At 44.3% G+C, this 14,097-nt stretch overlaps 1 protein-coding gene across 3 annotated transcripts in view; it reads right to left on the bottom strand.

Moving 5' to 3' along the window:
* Positions 1-14,097, bottom strand: part of FBXO40 (F-box protein 40) — a 55,763-nt gene that overhangs the window by 23,081 nt on the left and 18,585 nt on the right. Inside the window, exon 1 of one of the 3 annotated variants that reach the window (XM_055003059.1) lies at positions 3,026-3,136. The exons of 1 other annotated variant lie outside the window; for it this stretch is intronic. The gene's annotated coding sequence lies outside the window, so the exon portion shown is untranslated. Of the gene's footprint in view, positions 1-3,025; positions 3,137-14,097 lie in introns of those variants that run through there. One more of the 3 variants, XM_055003058.1, reaches the window with a different exon arrangement.

Below are 14,097 nucleotides of genomic sequence, written 5' to 3'. Positions count from 1 at the left end.
AATTCTTATTTTGGGATGTAAATCGTGCATGTCTATAAATTCAAGAAAAGGGAACCATTTCTCATAGAAATTGGAACTGGCGGGAAAGCGTTCAGCATTGAGAATATTATCATTAATTTTATCCAGAATGAAATGGTCCCATATCTTAGAGAGCCACATCTCTTTAGTTGGCACTTTCTTCAGATTCCAGACTGAAGCTATCGCTGATTTCGCTGCAACTAAAAATATTGCTATAAGATTCCTGATAGCTTTTGGGATCTGTGGAATATTCCATTGGTCTAGAAATATAATTGAAGGTGATAATGGAATATCGTAATTCGTTATCTGTTTTATTACTTCCAATATTTCTTTCCAAAATGTGGCTATCCGTGAACAACCCCACCAACAATGAGAGAAGGATCCTACCTCATTGCAACCCTTCCAACACAGGGGAGAGCAAGAGGATGACTTTGTAGACAATCTTTTAGGCATCAAGTGCCACCTGTGAATAATTTTAAACGATTGGAGTCTAACAGAAATTACTTTTGATGTAAATATTGAAGATGACCAGATTTCCTCCCATTTTTCCTGTGTTTTTTCGATATTGCAATCCTGATGCCATTTGGATTGTCAAGGTAAATCAGTACTTTTTAAACAAGAGAGCAGAATAGCATATATTTTAGATACCATCCCCTTTTTCTCCCTCTGTGTATAGTTTAAAATTTGTTCAAAATCAGTCAAAGGGGTACTCATAATTTTTTAAAGATTTATACTCTGTCATGTTTTTAATCTGCATGTAAACATACCAATGAATTTTCTTTTGCGTTTTATTTTCCAGTTCTTGTTTTGACATAATATCTTTCTCAGAAGTTCAGAATGGCGCTTCTGATGTGAGGAAGTCGAGGCCGGCCTCTTAGGGTGCTTAGACTTTAATTCCTGGCGTGTGGCTCCGAAAAGGCTCGTTCCAAGTGTCTTGGTTCTGGAGAACATTTTCTCGACAGTTCCAATTATGGGCTTGGATCCAAAGGGGGAGTAAGAATCGAGGGTTTCTATGGTTTCGGCGGTTTGGGAAGGTTTGAACCTGATGTTGAGGGCTTAGATAATGGGACAGGGTCTTGCTCAACAGAAGATTTCGCTGTTGGCTTACTGGACCCCAAAAGCACCATCTCCCAAATAGCGGCTTTAAGGCGAGCCGCACGATCACTGAGGGCCTTTGTGGTGAACTTTTGGCAAATGCAGCAGGTCAAAACATTGTGCCTCTCCGAGGCAGAGAAGGCACAGTGTGCTAATCAGTGTGTGACATTTTAGTACAAGGCAGGGAGAGCTGTGGTCATCGAAGGCTTATACTACATAGGAATTGGATACTTTCACTGCTACAAACTAATACGGCAAACTGACTGCACACCAAAAGATGTTTACATTTCCAAGCAAAGGAATGTTTTGACTGCCTCCACGCTAATTGCATTCTGTCTCCTTGTGATATATGTCCCCTTCTTTCTCCCCTCTCTCCCCTCCTCTTCTGTATTTGACCCGTTCGGATCATGCATCTGACGAAGAGAACTTGATTCTCGAAAGCTTATGCTACAATAAAATTGGTTGGTCTTAAAGGTGCTACTGGACTCTTTTGATTTTGCTACTACAGACTAACACGGCTAACTCCTCTGGATCTATCACTAGTTACTAGGGCATGCCTGGCAACCACCAGGAGCTTGGGGGGCAGGATGGGGGAGCACTGGTGTTGTGTGCTCCAAGACATCACAGAAGTGTCATTACATCACACTATAGAATCACCATAAACTCTACGGTAAAATCCAAGATTGATGTGACATCACTTCTGGGTTTTCCCTGTAAGTGACATCAGGCAGGCCATGCATGATGCCAACAGGGGGTGGGAATTCTCCCACCCCTGCTCATGGTGGCAGTGGGTGGGAAGAGTTGCCAGCAAGAAGGCAATCCTAAGTGCCACACAATGCTGGGATGTCATAGCATCATGTTACGCCGGTTTCCAGAGTCTCTGTTCCTAGAAGCTTCTGGGTAGTTCTCTGCAACTCTAGCCTCTGGCCTTTTCAGAACCTAGTGAAAGTTTGCTGAGTGCCTGGTTCTTCCAAAACAAGGAGCAAGGAGTGGTGCGGGAGGAGTCAGCCCTTTAAGCAACCATAAGAGTGCCCCACAGTGGAAGGTAGGTCCTCCTCCTTGGTTCAATGCAGAGCAGAAGTTGAATCTAGACGTGCTCAGGCTTTGCTAGTCCAGGACAAAGGACCAACTACGGTCACCAGCTTCTATATACTTTCTGATTCTGAGGGTTAAAGAAGGATATAAACAAATCCTTGAGGCTAGCTTGAAGTAAAGTTTCCAAATCCAAGTTGGGAAATTCCTGGAGATTTGGGGTAAGACCCTGTCACTGAAGTTTTTCCACTGGAAGTGATGTCATCGGGGCCTCTGGATCATACATGCACATAAGGAACATGAATCGGGCCCCTGCAGATGCCAGTGACACCCCCCCCCCATCCCCTACTGAGAACTGATAAGATTGGGCTAACCTGACCTATCCAGGCCAGGGTGATGACCTAGCTTCCTCAGTAGGAGAGAAATGCACTCAGCACATTTTCAGAGGCCTACGTTGTCATATCTTGCAGGGCTGAAAAGTCAGGCATTGAATTTTAACAATGAAGTCACAGCCTCAAAGAAAGTACAGAAATTCAGAAGAAGGCTGGAATCCTACACACAATTACATAGCACAAATGCCGTTTAACTTAGTATGATTATCTGTAGGACTAGAACTCAAGCTGTTGAATATCCATCACCTGTTTTAGTTAACTACTTTGAAACATCACGCTTGGCAGTGGTGATAAAAGTAGTTGAAGCTGAGATTCCCAACATGAATGCATTTTCTAGAAAATTTTAACACATTCTGAAGAATTGGCCAAATCCATTTTTAAATATGTTTATATAATGCGAAGCTTTCAGTCCTGATTCTGCACTGACTTATACTGCATTTAAATTTCAAGCTCAGATCCCAAAACAGAGAGATGTTTAAAAGCCTTACCGTCAGCGCAGCATCCCCCTGAGTGGACCCCAAATAAAGCTCTCTCGAGTTTATTCTGCTGAGTTGAAATGAGGTGAGATGGCAGGAGCCAAGTGGAGAAGAAGGAAATCTGAGCAAGCAGGAACGAACCCCACTGAAACACACACACACACAGCTTGGGCTGTTAAAAATAAAAGTGGTGCGCTCGGCAATGTGACCACATGGCTCACTAATATAGAACTCTGTCCTTTCGTGATATTTATTTAAACTGCCGCTGCTGCAGAGATTATTTATCAGAACAAGAACGGGAACAGCTGATTCATGTCTCGGAAAAAGACAATAACATTCTCTGGCTGGTATGCTGTTTATAATGGAAACAACTTTCCTACTGCCTGGAAAGGAGTTTCGTGACATCTTTTTCTCAGTGTTCTCTGGACAAAATCCGATCCTGAACAGCCCTTCAGCTTTCCTGTTCTTTTGCGCATTAATGTTAATGAAGGCATGTATCTTTATTCTTTGCAGGATAATGATGTTCTGTGTTAAAAATTTAACTACCAAGATCAACTAACAGTACCCCTGTAGCTACAAGGGGGAGGCATATGAGGGCAATGCCCCCAATATGTCATTCCGAGCCCTGCCTTTGAATTCCTGGGTTTATTTATTTTTAAAAAAGGTCTCTTGCCTTTTTTCCTGTGGAGATATAAGAGAAAAATGTGCAAGCAGTTTTTATCCAGATTGCCTAGGAAGAGCTGAGTCAGTTAACACCTTCCTGAGCAAATTCATTCTCATCAACTCCATCTCATTCCCTTTTCACTGTGACCCTGGCCATTGTCACACGGCCATCCATTTTGCGCCAAACTAGCAACATCTCCCGCTGAATGCCCACCTTATTCCATTCCAGTTGCGAGATCATCATTCTCCTTCCTAAATGGGTCACTATTCATTTTATTGATCTCATCTGCTTCCATGTGACCGTCCAGGATCGTCTCTGAACACTTCGCAACGCCAAAGCGCTCACTTCCCCACTCATCCTTCCTACGTTTTCAATTGATTTTCCTGCCCCTCACTCCCAGGAGCCCTTTCACGATCAGCTATCGTGCACCTAATTATTTTTTTTTAAAAAAATAAGCCTTATTACGGTATTACGATCTTCTGTAATGCTAGAAGAAATGCCCAAAGGCCCTTTCCTCATCCTAATTCAAAATGCAAAGTAAACGTATATTCTCTTATTGTATGATCTGCATCGGAAAAAAAATTGGCTCGACCAATGTTTTCGCCAGTTCATGAGCAGGAAAACTCGGATGCCCATCACACTCAAGTTTGGGGTTGGACTATCACAATGTAGATATCGCAAAATTGCGATATAGCGAAAATACACAGAAAAAAATAAAAAGATCCCACTTGCATGGAACGTTGCTTCATCTCCCCCTCCCCCTCGCCCAGAGAGCGCCAGGAGAGTGGAAGGAAAGGCGCCCAGAGCATCGCTGCATCTCCCCCCCCATGCCCTGCCTTTCCCTGGTTGCATGGAGCATCACTCCACCCACCCCCCTCGCCCAGCCTCCGCAGAGCGACACCGGGCTATGCAGCTCCAGGCCATGCGGCTTCGGGCAGGGGCCAGGCGAGCGAGGGGGGGGAGATGAAGCGATGCTCCGCACGAGTGGGCTATGTAGCTCTTGGCCACACGAGTGGGGGGAGGGGAAATGCAGCGATCCACCTGGAGAGCGGGAGGAAAGGCGCCCCACACCTGCACTTCTCTCCCTGCTGCTCTGTAAATGTTAAACTTTAAGCTGCAAGGATGCCTACACTTTTGAATTCTAGTAACCCGTCATGTCTGTTTTGGTTCAGAGAGCGCTTCTGCCTGAACAACTGGAAGCGGAAGTATACGTGATGTGATGGGTGAATCTGTTATGATGCCGATAGCAAAACTGGTGCAAAACTGACGGAATAAGTGGCCGTGCGACGACGGCCCCTTTCCTTCTTTCTTGTTTGATTAATGACACTTAATGACAAATGAAAACTCTTACTAGAAAAATGGAGACAGATTCATAGTAAGTTGGAGCTGCCTGCTCTGTTTGCAGCGGAGAATTTGCCTCAAAAATAGGAGGGTTCTGGTGTGTGTGTGTGTGTGGGGGGGTCAAGGGTCTGGTATCTGATTTGAATTCGTAAACTTGCTGTAATCCACCTTGCTGTAACCTGCCCTTGTGAAAGAAGGGAAGTATCTGAATGTGCGCTGAATGCTTTTACTCACCAGCGAGTAAGCACTGTCAAGCGCTAGATTGCTCTGGCAGATTTAAGCTCCAAAACTTCTCACAGCAGAAAAAGAAACTCTTCACTACAGAGGGCTAAAGAGGCACAATATCTGGACAGCCTGTTTCTACAAAAACAGGAAGCATTTAAATAAATATAAACCAAAAATAACCCCTTATCTGAGACCACAAATGCTGCACAAGTGCAGAGTGTTTTCCCCTCGCAACTCAGTGGCCACACACATATCTATCTACCTACCTGCTATTAGGGGACAACTTCTAGATTGGAGGGAGTGATTTGCAGGTAGCTACATCTTATAAATCTCCTCCTTTTAAAACGATTTAACTGCCATCTCCTCCATCCAACTTGCCCAGTGTAGCTTTGAATCCTACCCCATAATAGGGTGCAGTCAGGCAAGAATGGTATCATACCAAAAATCAGGAAGTGGTGTCACTATGTCATGCAATGCTTTAGGAATCCCCCAATCTCTATGGTTTTTACCATAAAGAGCCAGGACATTCCTAGAGCATCCTATGACATGGAGGCATCATTTTCAGGGTTCTGTGCAAAATGATGTTGAAGCCTCATGTATTATGCCGTCTTATGTCCATGTAAAATGTGGTACATTGGCATCAGTGCCCAGTCTATTAAACTACATATATTGGAGCATATGTCCAGAATTAGAAATAGCATCTTCGAGGCTCCATTGGTAGCCCATTATAAAAAAAGAGGGCATTTTCTAGAAGACAAGCATTTTTAAACAACAACATTCAATTTATATACCACCCTTCAGGACAACTTAATGCCCAATCATAGCGGTTTATGAAGTGTGTTTATTATTATTCTCATGACCATCACCCTGTGAGCTGGGTGGGGCAGAGAGAGCTCTGAGAGAGCTGTGATTGACCCAAAGTCATCTAGCTGTCTTCAAGCGGAGGAGTAGGGAATCCAGCCTGGCTTTCCAAGTTAGAGTCCTGCCATTCTTTACTACTACACCCAACTGGCACCTGTTCTTCAGATATTTCTTTCACATCATTATAATGTGACTGATGTGACTCAAAGACTTTTATGATTGTAGGCTTCCTGGATATATAAACTGACAAGCTTTACACCTCATGGATTAAATTCAAATTTTGAGCTTGCTTGTTTTTTAATAACAACTAGTGTTATGTTACTCTGTGCTGCTGTTCTAAATGATCCCAGTGAATAATGTTGAATGAACTCCATGCAGCTGTATTGGGGTTTTTTGCTTGAGCCTTATTAAAGTCACTGGTCTCAGTAATCGTTAACATATGGTTGCCAGAAGGAAATACTGAAGGGCAGTGTCCTGAGGAAAATGGATTATACAGTTTAAAAGTTTGAATTGGAGTTGGTGAGTATAAGACACCACTGCATTTGTATAACGGATTATATGCTGCGTGAAGTTCATGATTGTAAAGGAATTCTTGTGCCTTTGGATAAGCTATTTGTCTTGTGTGGAAATTGTGGTTTTGATAAAGGCTAAGATGAAACTAGAAGTAACCTGGGATTACCCGTTAGGCTGTAACAGATGTTTAAAATGGAAGGCACATTGTGTTAGGGTTGCCAGGCCCCTTCAATCTCCCTGCAGGAGATTGGAGCCTGGCTCTTATCTTTGAGCAGGGGGGAGTGCACTCATGCATGCATGCTCCTCCTCCATCACTTCCGGGAAGTGACATCATCATGCAGTCCTGGAGCACACCCAAGCTCCGCAGGGGCTTGAGTTAGGGGGTCCTGTGGAGCGCAGGAATGCTCGTGCCCTCCACAGCAGCCCAAAATGTGCCTGCGGATCGGGCCTGTTTTGAGGCGCTGTGGAGTGCAGGAGCGCTCCTGCACTCCAAAGCACGTGAAACAGGCCGGTTTTGGCACAGATCGGGCCTGTTTTGGGCCGCTGCAGAGTGCAGGAGCGCTCCCGCGCTCCGCAGCAGCCCCCATCTGGGCCAAAATGGGCCCGATCCTAGTGGCTGCTGTGCGCAGGAGTGTGCAGCACCGCAGGGCAGCACGCACGGAAGATGCGCACCCCCCACTGGCCAGGTAAGTGGGGGCGGGGGTGGGGGTGGGGATCCCATGCCCCTGCCGGGGGTCTGGCATTCCTACATTGTGTTGAAGTTGGAACTCACAAGTTAAAGGCTATCTGCTATCAACATATTGTGGTCTCTGCAATTAATAATAACATTTGATTTATATACTGCTCTTCAGGACACCTTAATGCCCACTCAGAACAGTTTACAAAGAATGTTGTTATTATCCGCACAACAAACACCCTGTGAGTTGAGTGGGGCTGAAAGAGCTCTGACAGAGTGACTGACCCAAGGTTACCCAGTTGGCTTCAAGTGGAGGAGTGGGGAATCAAACCTGGCTCTCCAGATTAGTGTCCTGCCGCTCTTAACCACTACACCAAACTGGCTATTACAATATTAATAATAATAACATCTGATTTATATACCGCCCTTCAGGACAACTTAATGCCCACTCAGAGCAGTTTACAAAGTATGTCATTATTATTCCCACAACAAAACACCCTGTAAGGTGGGTGGGGCTGAGAGAGCTCCAGAGAACTGTAACTAGCCCAAGGTCACCCAGCTGGCTTCAAGTGGAGGATCAAGGAATCAAACCCGGCTCTCCAGATTAGAGTCCCGCGCTCTTAACCACTACACCAAACTGGCATGTAAGAGTATTTTATATTCATTTGTATATCTTTTGTAAATGTGCTCATAAACAACCATATTGTATGTGTCAGGCTATGGATGACAGGCTACGGCAGATAGATCCCTGTACCATTGCAACAAGAAATCCAGGCTCTTGATTATATGGCTTTATTCAGAAATCAAATCATTTCCATAGATATGTCCATAGGGTTACTCAGAAGCAAGGTAGGCATCTAAGCAATGAGAGCAAGATTGACAGGAACAGTAACATGTGGGAAAATCTTTCCTCCTAACACACACGTTTTCTCCTTCCCCCTTCCAACAGTAAATAGGTCTTTCGGCACGAACTTGCTCTGAGAACGTCTCGCATAGCTGTACTATCAAGTTGAGTCACTGAGAAAGCAAGACATAGCAATTTATTTATTTATTTATTTCAAATTTCTATTCTGCCCTCCCCGCGAGCGGGCTCAGGGCAGATAACGTATTAAAATACAATAAAAATTCATCTACATTAAAACAGTGTATTAATACAAATTTAAAACAGGATGGTGGACAGCCTTCACATGGGAGTGAGTAGTATACAAGGTCATGAGCACCGGAAGTTACTACAGTCCATTAGCTAAGCACCTGCAATAAGCCTGTGAAAGAAACAGTTATGGCATTGGCAATATGATATCAAGTTACAGCATGAAACATTTGGTTCAGAACAACAGGTCAGTATTAGCATTAGCATTGGCATGAATGGGGCTCAGACATGACATTCTGCCTCCCTAAAGATGGCCCCTCTCTTCAAGGGCCAGGTTTGTCAGGATAATGTTTTTTTTTATAATATTTTTTATTTTTCAATATCTAACATACAAAACTACTACATACATACATACCCTACAAAACAGTAACTACAAAAGACTACAATAGCACAAGGGATGGGAAGGAAAGGAGAAAAAAAAAGAAAGGGAAGGGGGGGGAAAGGGGAAGGTAATCTACAAACACTAAACACTACGTTTCATGTTTTCCCTTCATACTGCCATTATTCAAAAGTTAAAGCTTTATATTATATTGATGGAGTGGTTGACCTTACTAAATGCAAATTACAATTTAAATTCAAATTAAATTTTTCTTCCCCTCCTGGGTCCCGGACGCAATTCTCTCTGAGCAGCTGCAGCCGCAGTGCTCATTTCCTCCCCCTCCCCCTCAGACTTCTCCTTTTCGTCTTACTTGGTGCACTGAAATTCCGGATTTTTATCCTCAAAATCCCTTAGTTGATCTTCTGATAATAACTTGAAAGCTTGATCTTTGTGACTGAACCAGATTCCTTCCGGAAATAACCATTTGTACTTTATTCCACGTTCTCTCAGAAGAGCTGCGAACTTTTTATACCTAAAACGTCTTTTCCGAACTAGAAATGGGACGTCTTTCAATATCTTAACTTTATTACCCAAAAAGTCCAAATCCGCATTGTATGAATTATATAGGATGGTGTCCCGGATCCTCTTAGATGAAAAATCAATGATGATCTCGCGAGGCAACTGACGCTTCATTGCATATTTTGAAGTAGCCCGACGGACTTCCAAAATGGCGTTTTTTACTTCTTCTTTAGTTGCCCTCGCGGGTGTCGCCAATAGCTCCGAGACAAGACCCCGTAAATCCTCATTTTCCTCCTCTTTCACATTCTGGAGACGCAAAATTGTCTGTGTTCGTTCCACTTGTAGCCCGATCAGCTGATTCTCCACCAGTTTGAGCTCTTTATTCGTAGCCTTCACAAGTGACGCACTTTCCCGATCAGACTTCTCTGCCCCCCCCGCTGCTTCCTTAATGGTTTTCACTTCGCTCTCAATTAAGCCCACCCTTTGATCTGTTTCATTCAGCTTGTCAACAAAGGGTTTTATAGCTTCACCAACCGCCCTCCGCACTACCTCCTCCAACGACTCTCCCTTTAGGGCAGCCGAAACTGACTTGCCCAGGGCAGGACTTTGTTTTTTTGTTGCCATTTTAGGGGGGGGGGAACCGCCAGCCGGATTCTGAGACTCAGCAAAGGGGAAGAACAAGCCTTCTTAGCTTCAGATCCCACCACTCCTTCACGTACGCTTGTAGTATCAGAAGGGATTCGCTTACTTACAGGCTCTCGCCTAATTCTGCTCTTTGCCGTTTTCCATGGCCTGGCAGCACTCGAGGCGCCGCGCACGTCCGCTGGCCTCCGTAGGGACAAACGGGCAATTAACCGCCCGCATTGATTCCGGGGGGCTCTTCCCACAGCGTCCCGGACCCAGCCTCCCTCACTGGGAGTTTTGGGGGCTAATCTTCGCAGATCAGCCGCCCGGACAGGGTGCTCGGGCGCTTCCTCTCGAGCCCGCGAAGAGGAGCGTCCGACATGGCTGAGAAAACGAAACCGAATCCGTTTGTCAGGATAATGTTTATGGAAGTTTGAAATAAGTCTAGGTGCATTCATATGGGATTGTTCAACCCACTCCCTGTAAGATTCATCAAAGTCCTTCCACCTGACTAGGTAGAAAAGTTTGTTGTGTCTTATTTTAGAATCCAGGATTTCTTCTACTTCATAATGAATATGTCCATCCACCAGCATTGGGTGGGGGGGCCCGTTCTGGATGCCACTGGTCAGGTGGGGGATCCTTTTTCAGGAGACTGAAGTGAAATATTGGGTGGATTTGTCTTAGGTTCTTGGGGAGCTCAATTTTTACAGTTACTTCATTGATCAATTTCTTTATAGGAAAAGGTCCTCGATACCTCCACCCCAATTTTTTTACTAGGTTGTTCTCCTTTAATGTTTTTGGTAGAAATGTATACAAAGTCTCCTGGTTGTAGTTTCCATTGTTCAGAGCATTTTCTGTCTGCAAATTTCTTATAGTCCTCTTTTGCTTTGTCCAAAGTCTTTTGGATGATTCCCCATTGGGAAGTTAAATTAGTCCACCATTTCTCTAGACCTCCTGGCTGTTGGGATCCAGGGGTTGTAGTAAAAGGCAAGGCATTTCCCTCATATCCATGTACTATTTTAAAAGGGGTGGCTCCTGTAGAGCTGTGTACTGAATTGTTGTATGCATATTCAGCAAAATCAAGAAAATCAATCCAATCATCCTGTTGATAGTTAATGTAGCATCTTGGGAACTGTTCCAGCACTTGATTTGTGCATTCTGATTGTCCATCACTCTCAGGATGGCAGGCAGAGCTAAGACCTTGTTCAATTCCAGTAATTTTGAGAAGCTCCTGCCAGAAGTTGGCAACGAACTGTGGACCTCGGTCAGATATTACCTTATTAGGAAAGGAGTGCAGTTTGACCACATGTTTTATGAACAGGCTGGCTAGTTTTTTAGCTGTAGGGATTGTAGTACAAGGAATGAATGTTCATATAGGATATATTATATAAAGTACTTTGCTTAAGCTGCGATTAGCTTATTTCCACACGTGGTTTGCTTATATTTTAATTTTTACACTGTGTATCCTTTTTGTTCTTGCTACTACCCAGGGCTGTGGCAGCCCCCCAGCACAGCACAGCTTGCCTGACCAACTTGCCAGCTCCTTTAGGCCACTGTCTCCACAAGAATAAAGTACCCAATTTTCCCAATGCCTATCCTTTCAAAAATGCATTAGTTTTCATTTTGACTTTGCTCTGTTTTTCCACCCTTGTAATGCTTTTCATATAATTAAGTTGGAATATTTTATTTTTGCTTGCAAATGAGGTGTTTTAAAAGTTATATTGTTGAAGGCTTTCACGGCCCGAAAACGATGGTTGTTGTGGATTTTCCAGGCTGTATTGCCGTGGTCTTGGCATTGTAGTTCCTGACATTTCGCCAGCAGCTGTGACTGGCATCTTTAGAGGTGTAGCACCGAAAGACCATGGTGATACAGCCCGGAAAATCCACAACAACCATTGTTTTAAAAGTTGTTGCTGTGAGTTTAAAACAAGGCTTCTGAGGAGAGGAGGAGGGAAGGTGGGTGGGTGAATGGAGTGTAATCTGATTTGATGGCAACTGTGCCTTAGGGGTCAGAGTGAACTGCAGTTTTTTAGTCAGTATGGAGGGAAAGCTTTTCAGTCACCCTTTGTATATCTTAGAAAGAGGTTCTTCTAATTGTCAACCAAATTGCGTGTAGCCAGATAGTCTGTATTTTCTGACACAAAATATTTATTCTGACAAGTTCAATGAAACTGTGTGTTCCTGAGAGAGTCTGTGAGTTTCTCAGAGAAAGGATTCTGGCTAAATCAGGAAAGCTGTGTGGAAGCCTGAGAGCCTAATTCTGTCTAAGTCAGGCAAATGGTGCATGTGCCTGGGTCAGTTTGGGTTATAGTTGAGAGAGAGATTATTCTATCTGGCTCAGGCAAACTGTGTGGGAAGGCCTGAGTGAATCTATGTCTGTTTGAATATGAAAAAAGTTTAATCTGTTTGTGAAGACCTGTGTGGAAAATTACTTTGTGCAACTGAGTTTGTGAATATACCTTTAGGAAGATATAATTAAATTTGAAAATGCCAAGCTTAAATACCATTCTGAAATCAATACATTTATCAAAACTCTGCCACCATCACGCTTATGTACTTACAAATAAATTTTACTTTGGTTTAATAAAAAAGATCCTTTTTTATTTTTATGTTGACTGTTCTGTCAAGCTACCATCTATTACAAAGCCTTCCAGTAGCACCAGTTAAGCAGAAGAGATTGAAGGCAAAATCCTTTGGGGGAGTTGGTCAAACTCACAAAAAAAGGGAAAGTGTTCTTGAGGTATAAGCCTGGGTAGAATAAAGAACACCTAAGCTCTGAGCGAGTGGAACTACAAGGAGTGTTTATTAGGACTAGGGCCTTCCTGATGTATAAGTTTAAGGTAACATAAAGAGAAGCTGAACAAAAGATCCAAAGGCAAAGGTTTAAGTTTAAAACAAACCAGCAAATTATTACAAGCTGGTTCAAAACTAAGTTAATCATTACAACCGCTGGGGGTTTTTTTCTGGAAAAGAAGTGGCGGAACTCTCAAGAGGGAAATGAGGAAGAAACACACGGGATTCTTTGAAATCATATTATTTTCAAGCACTATTGCCAAGTATTTTCAAGAGGTGCCAGAACTCTGTTCCCCCTGAAAAAAAGCCCTGACAACCACCATTTTCTACCACTCCCACAAACCATAGGGGCTTCCCAGCATAGGGCCATGGCCAATTGTCCAGACTACCTCATAGGTAAGACAGCCCCTGAGGCCAGGAACAAGAGGTTAAGGGCAGCTGTGCGGTGTAACTGACTTGCTTGCTCTTGGTGCTGGCAGGCTTGCCACGAGTAGGGCTCCCATTCCCCTGGTGGGGATGGGGGAGCCCCCCTTTCATCCTCCACCCCATGCCACCACTCTCCTGGCCAGCAGAAGAGAAGGGTGCGGGAACGAGCCTCCCAGGCACACTTCCCAGGAGTGACATCATTGAGCCACCCCGAGAGCATGCACATGCTTTGCAGCGGGCCGATTTGGGCCCATTTGAGGCCCAAATCGGCACATTGAGAGGTGCACATGTGCTCCTGCACCCATGCGATGTTGTCACCCAAAAGTGACATCATCATGCAGGCATGGGAAGCATGCAAGGGCAAGAAGAAAGGTAAGCACCAGGTCCCCAGCCTCCCATCAGGACGTTAAGGGAATCTGGCAACCCTAGCTGCGAGAGAGGATGCACAGCATAGCCAGGTTATGTGGCCACCTACTTCTGCTGCCCCCTGCCTCTCCCCATCACTTCTCAAATCACTGCTGTGGGTTCTGCATGGCAGTCAGGCATATTCCCGTATGGGGGGGGATCAGGGCAGGAACCTCAGTCGTCCCAAATCTCGGACTGTCAATGTCCATCCCCACATTATGCCACCACTGGTGATCCCTTTATATCCAAATCTCCCAGCGTCGACTTTCACTCTCTCCACACTGCCCCTCCCCAAATGAGTAAAGAAACATTAACCATACAGTTGCAAGAATTGCTGTCCAGTATTAAGTAGAATACTCTTGTTTTTTCAACGGTCAATGAAAATTCCATTCATCACCAAATCAAGGGGATTTGCTCATTAGTCTACAACAATTTTGCCTTATTTCCCTGCCTCTGCTGGCCGTGGGTGCAACAACATGAGGGTCAGCACTGAGTACAATTTTTTCACAAGAATTTGGTAACATTCCCATTTGATATGGAATTGGGTTACCTGTTCCCTGGTGGGAGT

This window comes from Eublepharis macularius, chromosome 18 (assembly GCF_028583425.1).
Source record: "Eublepharis macularius isolate TG4126 chromosome 18, MPM_Emac_v1.0, whole genome shotgun sequence".
Classification (NCBI taxonomy): domain Eukaryota; kingdom Metazoa; phylum Chordata; class Lepidosauria; order Squamata; family Eublepharidae; genus Eublepharis; species Eublepharis macularius.
This window is presented reverse-complemented; position numbering and strand designations above follow the sequence as displayed.